The sequence below is a fragment of the Lissotriton vulgaris genome, chromosome 3_1, assembly GCF_964263255.1.
Source record: "Lissotriton vulgaris chromosome 3_1, aLisVul1.2, whole genome shotgun sequence".
Lineage (NCBI taxonomy): Eukaryota > Metazoa > Chordata > Amphibia > Caudata > Salamandridae > Lissotriton > Lissotriton vulgaris.
In genome coordinates, this window is record NC_141689.1 from 172,644,964 (window position 1) to 172,665,426 (window position 20,463).

A 20,463-nucleotide genomic window follows, 5' to 3' on the forward strand; every position below is an offset into this window, starting at 1 on the left:
CACACACACTCAGTCTCCCATACAAATACTTGGGCAACCAATCAATAACCCATATAGTTACTCATATAGCTACTTATCAACACATGCAACAGTTTACAGAACAACAGACATAATGATGCACAAATTAAGACAGTTTAGTCACTAACCCATGCACTCAGTGAGACACATTTAATCACTCACTCATACAGTCAGTCATGCACCTACTAAATCCTTCATCCAGACACTTATACATCCACTTATTCTTCAATATGTAAGACATATTTTAACTTTACAGAAACATACAGTCACTGGATGTTGTCATCAGTGATGTCATTTGAGATGTCATCAGTGATGTCATCAGTGATGTCACTGACCATGTCATGAATGATGTAATATGTGACATCAACAGCAGTGGATTGCGGGTGCGCGATATATAGTTAGTGCAACTAACTATATATTGAATTTCAACGGTTTTGTGTGAGTAAAATAAGGTTTTGTAAATGCGAATTCCTAACTATATATGGTCTATAACCTATGGTTTTTTCAGTGAATTTTCAAGGTTTTGTAAATGCTAATTCCTAACTATATATGGTCTATAACCTATGGTTTTTTCAGTGAATTTTCAAGGTTTTGTAAATGCTAATTCCTAACTATATCTGGTCTATAGCCTATGGTTTTTTCAGTGAATATATATATATACATACATATATAAACATATATCATCTGTATATCTATATAAATACAAACATAAATGCATGCATACATATACTTATATGCATACAGATGCATGTTATTTACATGAAAGTTGAAAAAACACTAATAAAAGCAAAGCTAAAAAGCCACCTCATTACAAACAGAATGGCTTTAACTTAAACGAGGGCGAGATCTATTGCATTTTCAATGCTTGTTTACTTTGGTTCCATCAAGAAGGCATTCAGATGTGTCACACATTTGCCATAAATTCTGAATGTTAGCACTCTAGTTGCACATTAGATCACTGTAGTAAAGCTACTGCTCACCAGGGACGTCTGCTGCTGGTATTCAAAGTGCATGTTTCAGTCTGCATGTCAGAATTTTTTTTAATGAAATAGAAGAGGATTTGAGAAGTCACTCAAAATGATCCCTAATTTTTCTTTCTGAAGCACTAATCATACTTTCTATGGCAAAATTAACCCCCTCATGTTGTTCCTTTTTAAATTGAGTGTTTTCAGACTTACCACTTCATTCCAATCAAGATGGCTTCTGGTGTGCCATACTTTTGTCATAATAAGACTGTTAGCGCTCTAGTTGTTCTTTAGAACACTCTGGGACATTCTGTCATTGGGCTATACTTGGGGTACATCTGGGTGATATTTGGGCTACATTTAGGCTCTTTTGTCTCTGGTGGCCATCTTGGGAGACTGTATGTCAGAATTCTTTAATGAAATTGAAGAGGGTTTGAGAAGTCACTCAAAATGTGCCCTAATTTTTCTTTCTGCAGCACTAATCATAATTCATATGGCAAAATATACCCCCTCATTTTGTTCCTTTTTAAATTAAATGTTTTAAGAGTTACCACTTTATTCCAATCAAGATGGCTTTAGGTGTGCCATATCTTTGTAATAAGTAGGACTGTTAGCGCTCTAGTTGTTCTTTAGAACACTCTGGGACATTCTGTCATTGGGCTATACTTGGGCTACATCTGGGTGATATTTGGGCTACATTTGGGCTCTTTTGTCTCTGGTGGCCATTTTGGGAGACTGCATGTCAGAATTTTTTAATGAAATAGAAGAGGATTTGAAAAGTCACTCAAAATGTGCCCTAATTTTTCTTTCTGCAGCACTAATAATACCTTCTATTGCATAATATACCCCCTCATTTTGTTCCTTTTTAAATTAAATGTTTTAAGAGTTACCACTTTATTCCCATCACGATGGCTCCAGGTGTGCTATACCTTTGTAATAAGTAGGACTGTTAGCGCTCTAGTTGTTCTTTAGAACACTCTGGGACATGGGGGGCGGAGCTAGCCGGCGTTCATGGCGGACGCTTGAGCGCGAAGCTCCGCGCTAGCGCCGCTAACAATCCATCAAATATCCTCATAGAGCGGCGATCACCGTGAAATTCCGGCGGGGGCTGTCCCTTCTCCCCCCCGTTGACCTCCGACGCAGCTTTGGGAGAGCTGCTCCTGCGGGTTCCCCCGGTGACGCCGCAGACCGGAGAGCGGCGGACCGGGCCGGGATCCCCGAGCTGCCTTGAGACGCGGGGCCGGGCTGCGTCACCCGACGTGCGGCCCCTGAGGGGAGACGTCCCGCGGGCACCGAGGCCGGCGGCTATCACGACCCCTACTGTGCCCCAAGCCCACACAGCGGACTCCTGCTACAGCGACTGCACACCCTGGAAGCCCTTGGGGTCTAGGGCGAGCGCCGGCGGTGAGGCGGACCCGCCGGGAGGTCACACGTGGTGCAGACGGGACTCTGCATCGCCGCGGGCGCCATTTCCCACAACCGGAGTGGACTGACTGGCAGCTTGAGGAGGCCCTGAGGAGCGGCGGGCGGACCTGTGATAGCGCGCCCTCTGCACGAGCCCTGCACCCCTAATCTGGCTGAGGGTCCCCTGACACTGAGGCACCCAGTGGGGGAGTGAAAGCGACGGGCACCTGTCTTGACCGGTTGCGTTGCTGGCCAGGCAGGCCTGCACACGATTGGGACCTGGACTGTCCCATTGGGGGACCTCCGGCGCAATAAGGACTGGGGCGCTGGCCTCACTATCCGCCGCACTGATGGGCAAGGGCGACAGGACTCAAACTAAGCTGTCGTTTGACCAGAGAAGGCAGAAGGTGCCGGACCCACCGACGGACCAGACCCCGGGTGCAGCTGCAGACCCGAGCTCCGCACTGTGCGCAGAAATCAAAGGTATGCTCAACACGATGGAGAAGGGCCTACAGGAGGGTATGGCGGCCATAGGCACCAAGATAGACGCCCTGGCATACCGGATGGATCGCATGACGGAGAGGGTGGATAAGCATGCAGAGAGGCTGGACATGGCGGAGCGCAGACTAACGGAGGCGGAGGAGGCGCAAACGACGTGGGACGCTGACCGTAAGCAGTTGGGAAGGCTGCTCCAGGTGATACAGGATAAATCCGAAGATTTAGAGGCCCGCTCCAGGCGCTCCAACATCCGCGTCACGGGTGTGGCGGAGTCGACCCAGACGGGGAAAATGGAGCTATTTGTCGAGAAACTTCTTAAATCTCTGCTGGGGGACGATACCTTCTCCCCTATGTTTATAGTGGAACGTGCTCACCGCACCCTGGGACCGAGGCCTCCACCGGGTGCGAACCCTAGGCCCATTATAGCAAAACTCCTGAACTACAGGGACAGGGACGCCGCCCTCCGTGCTGCTAGAGAGAAGGGAGACCTGCAGTACGAGGGGATGAACATTTCGTTGTACCCTGACTTCACCTCAAAGGTACAGGAAGAAAGGCGGCGATTTGTCCCCTACAAGCAGCAGCTCAGGGACTTGGGCTTGGACTATGCTATGTTGTACCCAGCGCGGCTGCGCATCAACAGGCAGGGCCACTCGCATTTTTTCACTGACCCCAAGGAACTGCAGAAGTCCCTGAAACAATGGATCAAGGAACGCCGAGACGACCGATCTGCGCCGGCGGAGGAGCGGGCTGGCACTGGCGACCTGGATGAGCAGGACTAGCGGGGAGAGGGGGAGCAACGGCATCCTCTGACGGATCGAGTACGCTAGCCTCTGCGCTAATCCCTGCAGGTGGAATCGAGGGAAGCCCACTCGGGGCGCACCGCTGCGGTGAACGGACTTCTGGACATGTTGCTGCGGGTGAGATCTGCACAAGCCACACGGGTCAGGGTGGGGGGCGGCGATTACCATGATGTTGTTGGATTGCCCTGGGGTGGCGTTGCTGGGGCCCTGCCACATGGGATTGTCGACAAGGGCCAGGGGGGGGGGGGGACGCCCGTTAAGGCGGGTACTATACTGCTCTCATATCTTACAGCCGCACTTGCGATTGGGGGCGCTGGCGTGGGGGCTGCCTATTTACACTGCGCAGGAGGGACGACCGGTCTGAGGTCGATTTGGACATTGTGTGCGCTACCTCTGCCCTGGCGCTTACAGTGCTTGCGGCTCTTCTTGAGACTGCTTGGGGAAGTTTGAAGATGGGTGGGGGGGGTGGATGCAGGGATCTCGGTCACACCAGGTTGGGGTTGGTTGACTGTGGGCGGAGGGGGGCAATGGGGGTTCTGAATTTGGAGTTGTTTGGGATGTTTGGGGTAAGGTCCGACACGTGCTCTAACAGATTAAGAACTGCGAGGTGGGTGGGTGGCTGCCGCTACCGGGAGGGGGTGGCCCCTGTCACCACGCTACGATTGATGTCCTCTTTTAATGTTAATGGCTGACACGGCTCGGGCAGACTCGCTGCGGGATTCGGAATCCCTACGGGCTGTCACCTGGAATGTAAGGGGATTAAATGACTACAGGAAACTCCGCAAGGTGCTGCACTACCTACAGAGACACCACATAGACTTGGTACTGCTGCAGGAAACACATCTCCCTAACACCAGCAAGATGCTAACTTACAGGGGGCTCCAGGGACACTCCACTTCTGCAGGTTTCACTACACACGCCAGAGGGGTCCTAACCTGGGTTAACCCGAAATCTAAGCTATCCCTCGCCCTGGTGAAGGCGGACCCGGAGGGGAGGTTTGTGTTAAGCAAGTGCACGGGCAAGGGACACAACCTATTGATCATGAATGTCTATGGTCCGAACTATGACTCCCCTGACTTTTATGCAGCGGTTGCGGATCATTGTACTGAATGGTCCGCTGGGAATATGGTTTGGGGAGGGGATTTCAACTTCACCTTCAACCCTGATCTAGATAGGTCCACGGGCCCTACCAGGCGCCCTGCTGCGGCGGCGCAGCGCATGCAGGCAGAAATGTTGAGGCTGGGCCTAGTGGATGTATGGAGAGAAAGACATAGCGCCAAGGGGGGGTACACGCACTACTCAGCATACCACAATATACATACCAGAATCGACTACTGGCTGGCATCACACTCCCTGTTTTCCATGGTCAGGGGCTGCAGTGTACTTCCCCGCACCCTGTCGGACCACTCCCCGGTGCTCCTGGAGTTGCGCACTCCCCTAATCCCGCCATTTACGTGGCGATTCCCACCTTACTCGTTGCTGGACGAGGCGTTCAGGGCTGACCTGGGAGAGGACATAGACAATTTCTTTACCACTAATCTGGGCTCGGTGGACACCTTCGGGACAATCTGGGAGACATTCAAGGTGTATGTACGGGGGGTGGTCATGGCGAAGCACTCAGGGGTTCTCAAGGCGATTAGAAACAGACTGAAATTCTTGGAGGGGCAGATAGCAGACTACGAACGCCGCCAGCTCCTTGACCCGAGCCTGCCTGGGGATGACACCCTGCAGGAACTTTTGAAAGAATTCCACGAGGAGGCGGACAGGGAGGTACGACATTTAGGAAAATATGCGACGGCGCGCGCGTATGGGGAGAGCGACCGCCCGGGAGCACTGCTTGCCAGGATTATGAAAGGCGCTAGACGCAAACAGTCTGTCACGGAACTGCGCACCACTGGAGGGGTGACACTCACGGAGGAGGCGCGCATACTGGCGGAATTCAGGAGCTTCTATGAGGAACTATACACCACTAAAATCTCGGGGGTGGAGGACCAAATTGACAATTACCTTAGCTACATTAAGATGCCATTCCTGGAGAATTGGCAGAGGGAATTCCTCATGGCCCCTATCCACTGTGAGGAGATATCTGACGCGTTGGCCACCATGAGAGCTGACAGCGCCCCCGGGATAGATGGTCTGACGGTGGCCTTTTACAAGGCGTATAAGGATAAGCTGCTCCCCCATCTCTCCACTCTCTTTGACGAAATTTGCGAAAATGGCGCTATGCCCCCCACTATGCGGGAGGCGCTCATTGTCACCATCCTTAAGCCTGGTAAGCCCAGCGACCTGCCAGGCTCGTACCGCCCTTTGTCCCTTCTCAATGTGGACGCTAAGCTCTACGCAAAGGTACTGGCGACCAGGCTGGCCCTGGTGGCGCCCGAGTTGGTGGCCCCGGAGCAGGCTGGGTTCATCCTGGCTAGGAACCTCACTTACAATATTCGCACGGTCCTGGGAGCCATGCAACACACCAGGCATGATACCAAAGCTATCGCGGTCTTTCTAGACATGGAGAAGGCCTTTGACTCTGTGGAGTGGCCCTTCATGCGCAAAGTATTGCGGAAGCTGGGGCTGGGAGAGATCTTCCTCCAACTACTGGGCGCACTTTATCACCAGCCCACGGCCAGAGTCAGACTGGGAGATGCAGTCTCGGAGCCGATCTCCATCAGCAGAGGCACGAGACAGGGGTGCCCTCTTTCCCCGCTGCTATACGCCCTGGTGGCGGAGCCGCTGGCGTGTGCGATTCGGGAATACCACTCGTACGAAGCCATCAACTACCCCACCTACAAGTTAGGTATCTCCACGTATGCGGACGACACCCTTCTTTATGTCAGGGACCCGGCCAACAACATTGCGTCGGTACTGAGGGAGGTTGTGAGGTTTGGCGCGCTGTCCGGGCTGAAGGTTAACTGGGCGAAGTCAGTCGCCTTCCCACTGACCCCGATTACCGTCCCCTTCGAGATGGACTACCCGCTCCAATGGTCCTCTGAGCCGATAAGGTATCTGGGCATTATGCTGCACATGGACCCGGACGTCATGCTAAGGGAGAACTACGGGGTTGCCTACAGCAAACTCGTGGATGATGTTGAGCTCTGGATTAAGCTCCCGCTGTCCCTGGTGGGACGGATTGCCTTAATGAAAATGGTCATTCTCCCGAGGTTCTTATTCCTATTCAATAATCTCCCGATTGTCCTCTCGAAAGCCTTCTTTGCAACTCTAAACAAACTCCTGGTGAGATTGGCGTGGGCTGGGAAACAACCTAGGGTGCAATGGCAGGTGCTGCAATTACCGTACGAGCAGGGGGGATTGGCGGCCCCAGATCTGGAGCGCTACTACAGGATTGCACAGGCCTCCCACCTCCACACTTGGATTCATGGCAACCAAGACATTCCGCACGTGATCCTGGAACGATTGTTCGCAGACCCTACCCCACTTCCTGCTACCATATGCGGCCCCAAAGACCGCAGGGTTGGCGTTCTGGACTCCTTGCTATCTACCAACCATGCATGGCATTCCATTGTGCAGAGGCAGAACAAGGAGCTGATGTACGCTCCCAACATGCCTATACAATGGGCGCTCTGGCTGCCGACCTTGGCGGAACCGGGTGTCCATAGGGCCCTCCACGAACTGGGTGCACACACTCTGGGGGACCTATTTGTGAATGGCAAGGCGAAGACGTGGGCGCAGATCTCGCATCGAGGGGAGAGCTCCACGTTACTCCAACGCTTCCAATACCATCGAGTCCGTAGTTCCCTTTTGGAACTACTGGGCCCGGATATGGAGGAGCCCCCCGCAGTCCCGGAACTGGTGTATGTTATAGACAGCGACTCTCCAAAGAAGCTGCTCACTAGGCTGTACAGGATAGGGCACGAACATACGGCACTGCTCTACACCAGGGCGCGGTTAGCCTGGCAGACTGACCTGGGCACCCACGTCGATGATGACATGTGGGCATACTGCTCTGCGGCCACAAGGCGCATCTCCCTGAACGGGAGGCACCGTTTGGTCCACTTTAAATTTTTACAAAGGGTATACCATACACCGGAACGGCTCCACAGGTACGGCCTCCGCGACTCCCCACACTGCGAGAGGTGCCGGGCACAGGTTGCGGACTTCTTGCACTTAGCCTGGAACTGCCCGGGGGTCCAGAGATACTGGGCAGGCGTATTCGCTGAAATGAGCACTATAGTTGAGGTGGACCTGGCAATGGACCCAGCCCTTGCCCTAATGGGCTATACGAAATCGATACCCGTCTCGATTAGGAAGCTGGTGGGCATGGGGATGCTCCTTGCGAAGCGGGTAGTTGCATTATGCTGGATGAGGGGGCCATTACCTACACTCAAGCGGTGGGCTAGCGATATGAAGTACTGTAACACTCAAGCGGATACATACAGTGAGCTCCTTCCGCCCACGAGTCGCCCCAAGAACTTTTGGGGGCTATACCAGACCCACTTGTCCTCCAGGCCGGTCGGGGATGCCTCGGGGGAGGGAGATGGGGAGGAACCGGAGAGTGTCCTGCAAGAGCCACCTGATTCACCTGCCCGGTGTGTTTCCCCGCACACTTAGCGCTCCATAGGCGGTAGGAAACACCCCATCCGTAGAAGCGTGGGATGGGAGGGCAACACATTAGATGGAGGAAGGGTGGTAGAATACACCAGCCACAACAGGAATTAGTGACACCTAAGGACTTACTCGGGGAGCACAACTGAGGGACCAGTTATGGGGAGGGGGGATGTTTACGGGGTTAGGGATTGGTTGGGAGAAAAAGTAAAAATGTACTGCTTTGTTCATTTCTTCCAAATGCACGCTGCTCAGCAGATGGTACAAGCCTACAGAGGAGAGTTTCCATCCATTGACCTCCGGCGAGCTCTTATACTGGACTCTATGATGATAATGTATAATGACATGTGTATTTGTTGTTGCACGGAGACCTATTGCCGGCCCGAGATGGGTTGTAGGCGAGCGCTTTATGTACTTTGTGAGGTGCTTTTTCCTAATAAAATAAATTAATAAAAAAAAAAAAAAAAAAAAAAAAAAGAACACTCTGGGACATTCTGTCATTGGGCTATACTTGGGCTACATCTGGGTGATATTTGGGCTACATTTGGGCTCTTTTGTCTCTGGTGGCCATTTTGGGAGACTGCATGTCAGAATGTTTTAATGAAAAAGAAAAGGATTTGAGAAGTCACTCAAAATGTGCCCTAATTTTTCATTCTGCAGCACTAATCATACTTTCTATGGCAAAATATACCCCCTCATGTTGTTTCTTTTTAAATTAAATGTTTTAAGAGTTACCACTTTATTCCAATCAAGATGGCTTCAGGTGTGCCATACCTTTGTAATAAGTAGGACTGTTAGCGCTCTAGTTGTTCTTTAGAACACTCTAGGAGGCTGCAGTAGAACACAAAGGAATCAACTGACAGTCTCTGTCCTTGTTGGATGTACATGTTTTACTGAGAATGTCAGACTTAATTTTCACATGACTGAGAAAGATAATGTGAATTTACAGAAAATATGCTTTCAGTTTAGCTTATAGATCCCCTTCCAAACCACTGTGGGAAAATCATGAGATATTAGTTTTCTTTCAAACAATATTCATGATATCACAGCAGAAGGTTTTTTCACATGGTAAAATCACCTTAGAACCCACCACAATTCCTAAAACGAGTATGGTACCATCAACAAATGATTTATAATGTAACTAAAGTCCTAAAACCCTCTATTAACTACAATGCTTTTTAATGAGGTGCTATCATGTATATTGGTCCCAAGATGGCTGCCAACACTTCTTGGATGAAGTGCTGACAGCCAATCAGATCAGATGTGTGGTTAGGCTCCGCCCAGATATATATCTTTTTTTGAACCTAAATTACTCAAAATCCACTGGAGCACATATATTGAGACCTAGCAAAGGCACATCGGGCTAACAGTCCCTACAATTTTGCCAAGTTTCATGCAAATCCATTCAGCCGTTCGAGCTAAAAGTGAGGCCAACCTCCCTATGGAAATTAACATGGGAAAACGCGTTTTGGGACCCCCCTTTTTTCTCGGCCCCCCCTTGATGAAACCCCCCCAAATTGTCAGGGGCTGCTCAGAAACAAAATGTTCCATTTTCCTGAAAATTTCAGCCAATTCCGTCCACAAACGCCAAAGTTATTAGACATAGAATTTTCAAAAATCCCATAGAGAAAAAATCCTAACTATATATACCTACTGGCGACACACACTTATATATACACACTTATACATCCACTCATTCTTCAATACACCTTAGCATATATATATATATATATATATATATATATATATATATATATATATATATATATATATATATATATATATATATATATATATATATATATATATATATATATATATATATATATATATATATATATATATAAAACATATTTAAAGTTTACAGAAACACAGTCACTGGATGATATCATCAGTTCTGTCATCAGGGATGTCACTGACCATGTCATGAATGATGTAATATGTGACGTCATCAGAAGTGCATTGCGGGTGCATGAGTTATAGTTAGCTGAACTAACTAGAATGGAGCCAATTTCTATGGTTTTGTACAAGAGATATGCCCAACTAACTACAACGTCCCTGAAACCTATGTTTTTTTTCAGTGAATTTCTAAGGTTTTTTAAATGCTAATCTCTAATTATAATATGCCTTAAACCTATGTTTTTTTCAGTGAATTTCAATGTTTTTTAAATGCTAATTTCTACCTATAACGTCCCTGAACCTATGTTTTTTTGGTGAATTTGAAAGGTTTTTTTAAATGCTAATTTCTAACTATAAAATACCAGTCGTGTTTCCAGAGTAGTGGAGAAAGGAGAGCATAGCCTACGAAACACCTCTTAACAATCCCACTGTGTGGTATTTACTGGAAGCAACAGGAGGAGTAGTTGGCCCCCAAGGTCAACCTCGGAGGGGGGTAGAGCCTGATGTGACAAGTGTGCAAACGTGCCCTATGGGATGTTTTAAGTTGGGGAATTAAGTCACCTTGAATCCTGAGGGTCCCTGGGGCCAAAATAGCCCACAAGGATCCTCCAGCAAGAGCCACAGGTCTGCTTTACAGAGAGGTAGTCCGAAGCAAAGCCCCTTTTTTACACCTCTCTGCAACACAATTCTGTTGTGCTTTATGGAGGTTACCTGGTGGGCTTGTTGGCCCACAGGGACCCTCAGGATTCAAGGAGATTTAATCCCCCAATTTAAAACATGCGCAGGACTTGTTTGCCCACATGACACATTAGGCCCCTCCCCCTCCCTTCACCACTGTGCAAACACGCCCTGTGCCACGTTTGAAGTTGGGGGATTAAGTCATCTTGAATCCTGAGGGTCCCTGGTCTGCCTGCCTTTTTTTATTTAAAGAGGAGGGGGCCACGTGCCCCCCTCTCGGGCCACTCCTGGCTCCGGGCAACCTAGCCCCCAGGGCCTGGCCTCGCCATTGGGGACTGTGCAGGGAGCCCTAATTCCCCCATAGTCCCACCGGCCCCCCACCTCCTGCGGGAGCCAGCATAGCTTTTCAACAAGGGGAGCTGCTGACATGCAGCTCCCCTTGTGGAAAAGCAATCTGCTTTGGATTTCAGAAGCGAGAGCAGGAAACCTGCTCTTGCTTCCAAAATCCAAACCAGTGTTTGCTATGACAGGGTGGGAGCTGCACGGCTCCTGGTCTGCCGTAGCAAACTGCAGTGTCCCAGGGGTGGGCACCCTGGGACACTGCAGGTGCTGGCCCTGGGGGGTGACAGTCCCCAGTACCATGGAGGGCTCCAGGAGAGGGGATGGCGGCCCCCCTCCCAACCATTACATAGCCCCTGGAAGGTGGTGGTCCCCGGGGCTCGGGGGTCCATAACGGACCATGCATTTACATTTTTAGTGGCCTGGTGAGGTGGTGGTCCCGGGAATGAAGGGGGGCCACTTGCCCCCATGCTTATTTGTAAAAGCGCCAGTGAGGTGGCGGTCCGGGGGCAGCGTGGGGGGATTGGGACTCCCCATGCATTTTTGTAACATCCCCGTGGAGGTGGTGGCCGCCTGTGCTGCAGAGGCCCCTGCTGGTCCCCACTAATGAATTAATATTACCCCTGGACCTGGCCCACCCAGGGACATTTTTTAAAGAAAGAGCGGAAGCCCCCGCTTCATTTAAAAAAAATGCTTTTTTTGGCCCTAGGGGTCCTGTGGGATCACCTGAGCAGGCCTAGGAGGTCAGGGTATTTCTACCCTGCCCCCTTTTCTTCTTTTTTTATCTTTTTTCTACTGTTTTCTTGTGACTCAGTTCTAGTCATTCACAAGATGGCTGCCAACACTTCCTCGTTTGGAGTGTTGGCAGCCAATTAGATTGAAGCTCGTGGTCGAGAGGGTTCGCGAACCCGCCCCGGCCATAGATATCGACACTTTTTCTTTTTCTAATTTCTCAGGAACTACTGAACATACAGCCTGATTCATGATCGGGCCGTTTTGCGAGGCTCAAATAGCGAATCATAAGGAATCGCTATTTGAGACTCGCAAAACGGTAATCATGTAGGAATCGCAATATTAATTGCGATTCCCACTGATTCCTTATTTGCGATTAGCTAATTGCTAATCGCAAATAAGAAATAACTCCCCATGCATTCCTATGGGCCAAAAGGCCCATAGGAATGCATGGGGAGTATTCCTTATTTGCGATTAACAATTTGCTACTCGCAAATAAGATAGCGATTTAAAGGGTGCCAGGGGTGTCCAAAGGACACCCTGTAGCACCCCTTAAATGCAAATTGAAACAGGTGTTGCGCACACACATGTCCAAAGGACATGTGTGTGTGCAACATGCAACTTAGAAAAATGCTTTTAAAAGCATTTTTCTAAGTTTTTGCTATTTACCGAGAGGTCTGACCTCTCGGTAAATAGCGGCCCAAAATTGCATTTTCGCAATTTTCAAATGCTTCATGAATTGCATTTAAGGAATCTCAAATAGAGATTCCTTAAATGTAATTCCTCGCAATTTAGCGATTTAGCAATTACCGATTTTTGCATTTGGGATGCTGAATCCCAAATGCAAAAATCGCACTCGCAAAGGGCCGGATTCTCAGAATCCGGCCCTTTGCGAGCCGATTTAGCCTTCATGAATAAGGCTGATATTGACACCATTTAACAAAAAAAAAATGACTCTTTTTGAACCAAGGGATACCTTTTTGACAAATTTGGTGTAATTCCGTTCAGCAGTTCAGGCTGAAGCTAAAGTTTCCTATCAGGGATGTCACTGACCATGTCATGAATGATGTAATATGTGACGTCATCAGAAGTGCATTGCGGGTGCATGAGTTATAGTTAGCTGAACTAACTAGAATGGAGCAATTTCTATGGTTTTGTACGAGAGAAATGTCCAACTAACTACAACGTCCCTGAAACCTATGATTTTTTCATTGAATTTCTAAGGTTTTTTAAATGCTAATCTCTAATTATAATATGCCTGAAACCTATGTTTTTTTCTGTGAATTTCAATGTTTTTTTAAATGCTAATTTCTAACTATAACGTCCCCGAAACTTATGTTTTTTTGGTAAATTTGAAAGGTTTTTTTAAATGCTAATTTCTAACTATAAAATACCAGTCATGTTTCCAGAGTAGTGGAGAAAGGTGAGCATGGCCTCCGAAACACCTCTTAACAATCCCACTGTGTGGTATTTGCTGGAAGTAACAGGAGGAGTTGTTGGCCCCCAACGTCAACCTCTAAGGGGGTTAGGCCTGATGTGACAAGTGTGCAAACGTGCCCTGTGGCATGTTTTAAGTTGGGGGATTAAGTCACCTTGAATCCTGAGGGTCCCTGGGGCCCAACTAGCCCACAAGGATCATCCAGCAAGAGCCACAGGGCTGCTTTACAGAAAGGTGGTCCGAAGCAAAGCTCCTTTTTTACACCTCTCTGCAACACAACTCTGTGGCGCTTATTGGAGGTACCTGGTGGGCTTGTTGGCCCATAGGGACCCTCAGGATTCAAGGAGACTTAATCCCCCAATTTAAAACATGCCGCAGGACTTGTTTGCCCACGTGACACATTAGGCCCCTCCCCCTCCCTTCACCACTGTGCAAACATGACCTGTGCCACGTTTTAAGTTGGGGTTTAAGTCCCCTTGAATCCTGAGGGTCCCTGGTCTGCCTGCCTATTTTTATTTAAAGAGGAGGGGGCCATGTGGCCCCCTCTCAGGCCACTCCTGGCTCCGGGCAACCTAGCCCCCAGGGCCTGGCCTCGCCATTGGGGACTGTGCAGGGAGCCCTAATTCCCCCATGGTCCCACTGGACCCCACCTCCTGCGGGAGCCGGCATTGCTTTTCCACAAGGGGAGCTGCTGACATGCAGCTCCCCTTGTGGTAAAGCAATCTGCTTTGGATTTCAGAAGTGAGAGCAGGAAACCTGCTCTTGCTTCCAAAATCCAAACCAGTGTTTGCTATGACAGGGTGGGAGCCGCACGGCTCCTGCTCTGCCATAGCAAACAGCAGTGTCCCGGGGGTGGGCACCCTGGGACACTGCAGGTGCTGGCCCTGGGGGGTGACGGTCCCCAGTACCATGGAGGGCTCCAGGAGAGGGGATGGCGGCCCCCCTCCCAACCATTACATAGCCCCTGGAAGGTGGTGGTCCCCGGGGCTCGGGGGTCCATGGCGGACCATGCATTTAAATTTTTAGTGGCCTGGGGAGGTGGTGGTCCCCGGGGAGGATGGCGTGCCACTTGCCCCATGCTTATTTGTAAAAGCACCTGGGAGGTGGCAGTCCGAGGGGCAGCGTTGGGGGATTGGGACTCCCCATGCATTTTTGTAACAGCCCCGTGGAGTAAGCATGGGTGGAAAATCCGTTCCGCTCGCGGATTTTGCGGATTTTAGGTAAATTCGCGATCCGCGAACGCTCACGAATTTACCGAAAATCCGCAAATTCGCACGCAGCGGATTTTTTTTTCTTGGTGATACAATTTTGCGGCGTGCGGTGTAAGTTCGCAATTGCGAACATGTAGGTGCGGCGGGCAGCAACAATCTCGCACTCGCGAAATTACAAAATTTGCAATTCTGCAATAGAAATCCACTAGCAAGCAGCATAGACCTTCTGAAAATGATGATTTTTATCAGAATAACTCCTCAGGTTGACATTTGCCTGCACTTTTTTGGATTTGAGGCCTTTTGACTTTCTTTGGATCACTTTTGGATTAGAAATCAACTTTCACAAGTAAGCTTGTTTGGGGCATTACAGTTGCTGTAATGCTGTTCTGCAGAAAAACGAGTTTTCCAAAAGTGAAAGCATTCAGCAGGTGCAAAAGTTCAAACTCATCATTAGTAACCATTCCCTGTAGTGCTTCCTGACTGGGGCCCCTCCAGAGTTCAGTTGCTAGTTGCAACAATTGTATGACCCTGCTCTGACCCTCACAGCAGGCTCATAGAATAGCTACAAGTTGGCCACAAAGGTCCTGGAAAAAAAATTGCACTGCAACAGAAAGCAAATTACAGATAAGGAAGCAGGTGCCAGACTGGAATTTTAAAACAGTGACACATTAATAAATCAACCCCAAATTAATTCATGTCAGTTGAAGCAGGGCAGGTGTGCTTGCTTTTTCCCCCCATAATCTACAGTGATGATGAACTAGAGGGTGGCATTGATGTACCAGAGGGTGGCATGGGTGAAACAGAGGGTGGCAGTCGTGAAACAGAGGGTGCTGGGAACCTGTGATGATGAACCAGACGTAGAAACAACATAATCGCGACCGTTGCGAGCCGACATGTAAGTTCGCAATTGCGAACTGGTACAAAACCCTCGCGATCTGGCAGAAATCTTTGCGAACACAAAAAAAAAATCTGCAAATTTGCGAGAATTCAGGGATTTTGCGGATTGCGAGTTTGCAAATCCGCAAATTCGCGAACGCCAGATTCGCAAAATTCGCCCATGCTTACCGTGGAGGTGGTGGCCGCCTGTGCTGCAGGGGCCCCTGCTGGCCCCCACTAATGAATTAATATTACCCCTGGACCTGGCCCACCCAGGGACATTTTTTAAACAAAGCACAGTAGCCCCCGCTTCATTTAAAAAAAAATGCTTTTTTTGGCCCTTGGGGACCTGTGGGATCACCTGAGCAGGCCTAGTTTGTCAGGGTATTTCTACCCTGCCCCCTTTTCTTCTTTTTTCTACTGTTTTCTTGTGACTCAGTTCTAGTCATTCACAAGATGGCTGCCAACACTTCCTGGTTTGGAGTGTTGGCAGCCAATTAGATTGAAGCTCGTGGTCGAGAGGGTTCGCGAACCCGCCGCAGCCATAGATATCGACACTTTTTCTTTTTCTAATTTCTCAGGAACTACTGAACATATTTACACCATTTATCAAAAATGACTCTTTCTGAACCAAGGGATACCTTTTTGACAAATTTGGTGTAATTCCGTTCAGCAGTTCGGGCTGAAGCTAAAGTTTCCTATCAGGGTTGTCACTGACCATGTCATGAATGATGTAATATGTGACGTCATCAGAAGTGCATTGCGGGTACATGAGTTATAGTTAGCCGAACGAACTAGAATGGAGCAATTTCTATGGTTTTGTACGAGAGAAATGTCCAACTAACTACAACGTTCCTGAAACCTATGTTTTTTTCAGTGAATTTCTAAGGTTTTTTAAATGCTATTCTCTAATTATAATATGCCTGAAACCTTTGGTTTTTTTCTGTGAATTTCAATGTTTTTTTAAATGCTAATTTCTAACTATAACGTCCCTGAAACCTATGTTTTTTTGGTAAATTTTAAAGGTTTTTTAAATGCTAATTTCTAACTATAAAATACCAGTCATGTTTCCAGAGTAGTGGAGAAAGGTGAGCATGGCCTCCGAAACACCTCTTAACAATCCCACTGTGTGGTATTTACTGGAAGTAACATGAGGAGTTGTTGGCGCCCAACGTCAACCTCGGAGGGGGTTAGGCCTGATGTGACAAGTGTGCAAACGTGCCCTGTGGCATGTTTTAAGTTGGGGGATTAAGTCACCTTGAATCCTGAGGGTCCCTGGGGCCCAACCAGCCCACAAGGATCATCCAGCAAGAGCCACAGGGCTGCTTTACAGAAAGGTGGTCCGAAGCAAAGCCCCTTTTTTATACCTCTCTGCAACACAACTCTGTGGCGCTTATTGGAGGTACCTGGTGGGCTTGTTGGCCCATAGGGACCCTCAGGATTCAAGGAGACTTAATCCCCTAATTTAAAACATGCCGCAGGACTTGTTTGCCCACATGACACATTAGGCCCCTCCATTCACCACTGTGCAGACACGCCCTGTGCCACGTTTTAAGTTGGGGTTTAAGTCCCCTCAAATCCTGAGGGTCCCTGGTCTGCCTGCCTTTTTTTATTTAAAGAGGAGGGGGCCACGTGGCCCCCCTCTCAGTCCCCTCCTGGCTCCAGGCACCCTAGCCCCCAGGGCCTGGCCTCGCCATTGGGGACTGTGCAGGGAGCCCTAATTCCCCCATGGTCCCACCGGACCCCACCTCCTGCGGGAGCCGGCATTGCTTTTCCACAAGGGGAGCTGCTGACATGCAGCTCCCCTTGTGGAAAAGCAATCTGCTTTAGATTTCAGAAGCGAGAGCAGGAAACCTGCTCTTGCTTCCAAAATCCAAACCAGTGTTTGCTATGACAGGGTGGGAGCCGCACGGCTCCTGCTCTGCCATAGCAAACAGCAGTGTCCCGGGGGTGGGCACCCTGGGACACTGCAGGTGCTGGCCCTGGGGGGTGACGGTCCCCATTACCATGGAGGGCTCCAGGAGAGGGGTTGGCGGCCCCCCTCCCAACCATTACATAGCCCCTGGAAGGTGATGGTCCCCAGGGCTCGGGGGTCCATAACGGACCCCGCATTTACATTTTTAGTGGCCTGGGGAGGTGGTTGTCCCCGGGGATGATGGGGGGCCGCGTGCCCCCATGCTTATTTGTAAAAGTGCCAGGGAGGTGGCGGTCCCGGGGGCAGAGTGGGGGGATTGGGACTCCCCATGCATTTTTGTAACAGCCCCGTGGAGGTGGTGGCCCCCTGTGCTGCAGGGGCCCCTGATGGCCCCCACTAATGAATTATTATTACCCCTGGACCTGGCCCACCCGGGGACATTTTTTAAACAAAGCGCGGAAGCCCCCGCTTCATTTAAAAAAAATGCTTTTTTTGGCCCTAGGGGTCCTGTGGGACCACCTGAGCAGGCCTAGGGGGTCAGGGTATTTCTACCCTGCCCCCTTTTCTTCTTATTTTTTTATCTTTTTTCTACTGTTTTCTTGCGACTCGGTTCTAGTCATTCACAAGATGGCTGCCAACACTTCCTGGTTTGGAGTGCTGGCAGCCAATTAGAATGAAGCTCGTGGTAGAGAGGGTTTGCGGACCCGCCGCAGCCATAGATAACGACACTTTTTCGTTTTCTAATTTCTCAGGAACTACTGAACATATTTACACCATTTAACAAAAAATACTCTTTCTGAACCAAGGGATACCTTTTTGACAAATTTGGTGTAATTCCGTTCAGCAGTTTGGGCAGAAGCTAAAGTTCCTATGGAAAATAACATGGGGAAAACACGTTTTGGAATCCCCTTTTTTTCTCCGCCCCTGCTTGGCGAAACACCCCAAAACTTTTAGGAAAGGAGCTGACCGGAGCTAATCACTAGTTTTGAATACTTTGCGAAGATTCGTCAACCAGCGCCAAAGTTATTGGGAAAACAAAAAAACGCTGTTCCTATGGAAACTAGGTCCTAACTATAAGTACCTACTGGCGACTGCCAGTAGGTAATTTACATATATATATGTATATACCTGTACCTGCGGGCTCAGATACGTAGGCAGCACCAAGAACCCAGTATACATGCGAATACTACAACACATCCGTGCAATCATCAATTGCGACCCCGCCTACCCGGTAGCCAGATATTTTAAGACCAGTCATAACAGAGATGTCAACTGTTTATCCTACTTTGTTATTGACATGGCACCAGTACAGAAAAGAGGCGGAGATAGAGATAAAGCATTGAGACAATTAGAAACAAGATATATTCTAAATCTGAACAGCAAGTCTCCGAATGGCCTTAACGACAGAGAGGATATACACACCATTCTGTAGTATATTTCATTTGATACACAACTACGCAACTCTATCTGTGCATGGGTATTACAGTAAATCACAGTGATGAACCTATACATTATAAACAGAAGTTTAAAATGAAGGTTTATAATATTAGCTGCTATTTTACTACATTCACTCACATGTTTTTAACATCACCTGTCTAGCACTATTTTTTGCACCATTAACACTCAGCACTTTTCAGACTAGGGTTGTTGAGATATATAGATAATTGAAGAGAAGTTGGTTAATCCCGGGAGCGGGGCTGATCTGAAATCCACAAATTATCCTAGCACTAGCACTTTACTTCGTGATGACAGCAGTTGCACATACAATACCACAGTAACATGTAGAATAGACCTCAGGGAGGCAGCATCATTTGCACTATTGGTTCTGCATTTATGCAGGGAAACCACTTTGCACAATTAAACAGCAATATTTGCACACAAACCCACGTATATTTTTGCACCTGTAACATAGAAATGTTTATTTATTATCATATAGATAAAAAAAAAATATTGTATATGGAGATTTTTATACTGGGTTTTACCTCGTAGACTCAGCAAAATCCTTAGGCATAACACTTGACGCCAATCTCAACATGCAGCAGCACATCAGCAAGGCAACCAAAGGAGCGAACTTCCAAATCAATACCTTGAGGAAACTTAAAGCCTTCCTTCCAGCCAAAGACTTCCAAACTGCAGTACAATCTATAGTCATCCCGCACAAGAATACGGAAGCACCGCCCTCTGCGGGCTCCCCCTAACAACAACGGCACCCCTTAGAGCGTCCCTTAACGCTGCAGCGAGACTCATCACTGGCTCAAAAAAACACTTGCATATTTCCCCTGACTTTAAATCCCTGAACTGGCTGCCTTTTGAAGCCAGAATACATCTGAAAATCGCCTGCATGACTCACAAGGCTGTACACCACAACCCGCCCAGCTACCTCACTCAAAAGCTGACAATCTCGGGTGGCTCTAGAACTACTAGAAGTACAAACAATCTTCTGCTGAAACCTCGAAGATTCAGGAAGGAAAAAACCTATAAACGCTCCTTTTCAGGAATGGCACCCAGGATCTGGAACTCACTTCCTCCTGAAACCAGGCTCATCTCCTCCAACAAACTGTTTAAGAAAGAAGTAAAAGCGATCCTCATGGCTAAATACACATGATCTATTATCCTGCAGCTCTCATGAATCCGCTCCGTAATACCTGCCTGACCCCTTGGTCTACTTGTACTACTTGTATTATGACTTATTTGATTGTATATGTTCCCTCTTTGTACTACTTGTACTACTGGTATTATGACTTATTTGATTGTATATGTTCCCTCTTTGTATTTTGATGTATTACTGACGCACCTGTCTGACTTGCACACTGTACCTACACCACCTCAACCATCCCTACTTTTGTACTACTGATGCACCTGTGTGACTATACATCCTGCACGCATCTACCTCAACTATGCCCACCTTTATGTTATCTCCAAAAACACTTGCAGCACGCTTAAATAAGTATATGCTTACTTTTGTACTTTTATATTATTGGCGCAACGGTTTGACTATGCACCTTGTACTGACACTACCTCACCTATGATCTACCTCCTGTTTTTTTTGACCTACCTATGTAACTATGCACCTTGTACCTAACTACCTCAACTATTACATTCTATTACTTCATCTCCCCCTTGTAAAGCGCTC

General features: G+C 48.4%; 1 long non-coding RNA gene across 1 annotated transcript in view; it reads right to left on the reverse strand.

The window, feature by feature from the left end:
- Window positions 1–20,463, reverse strand: part of LOC147726165 (uncharacterized) — a 172,127-nt gene that overhangs the window by 60,100 nt on the left and 91,564 nt on the right. The window lies entirely within an intron of this gene.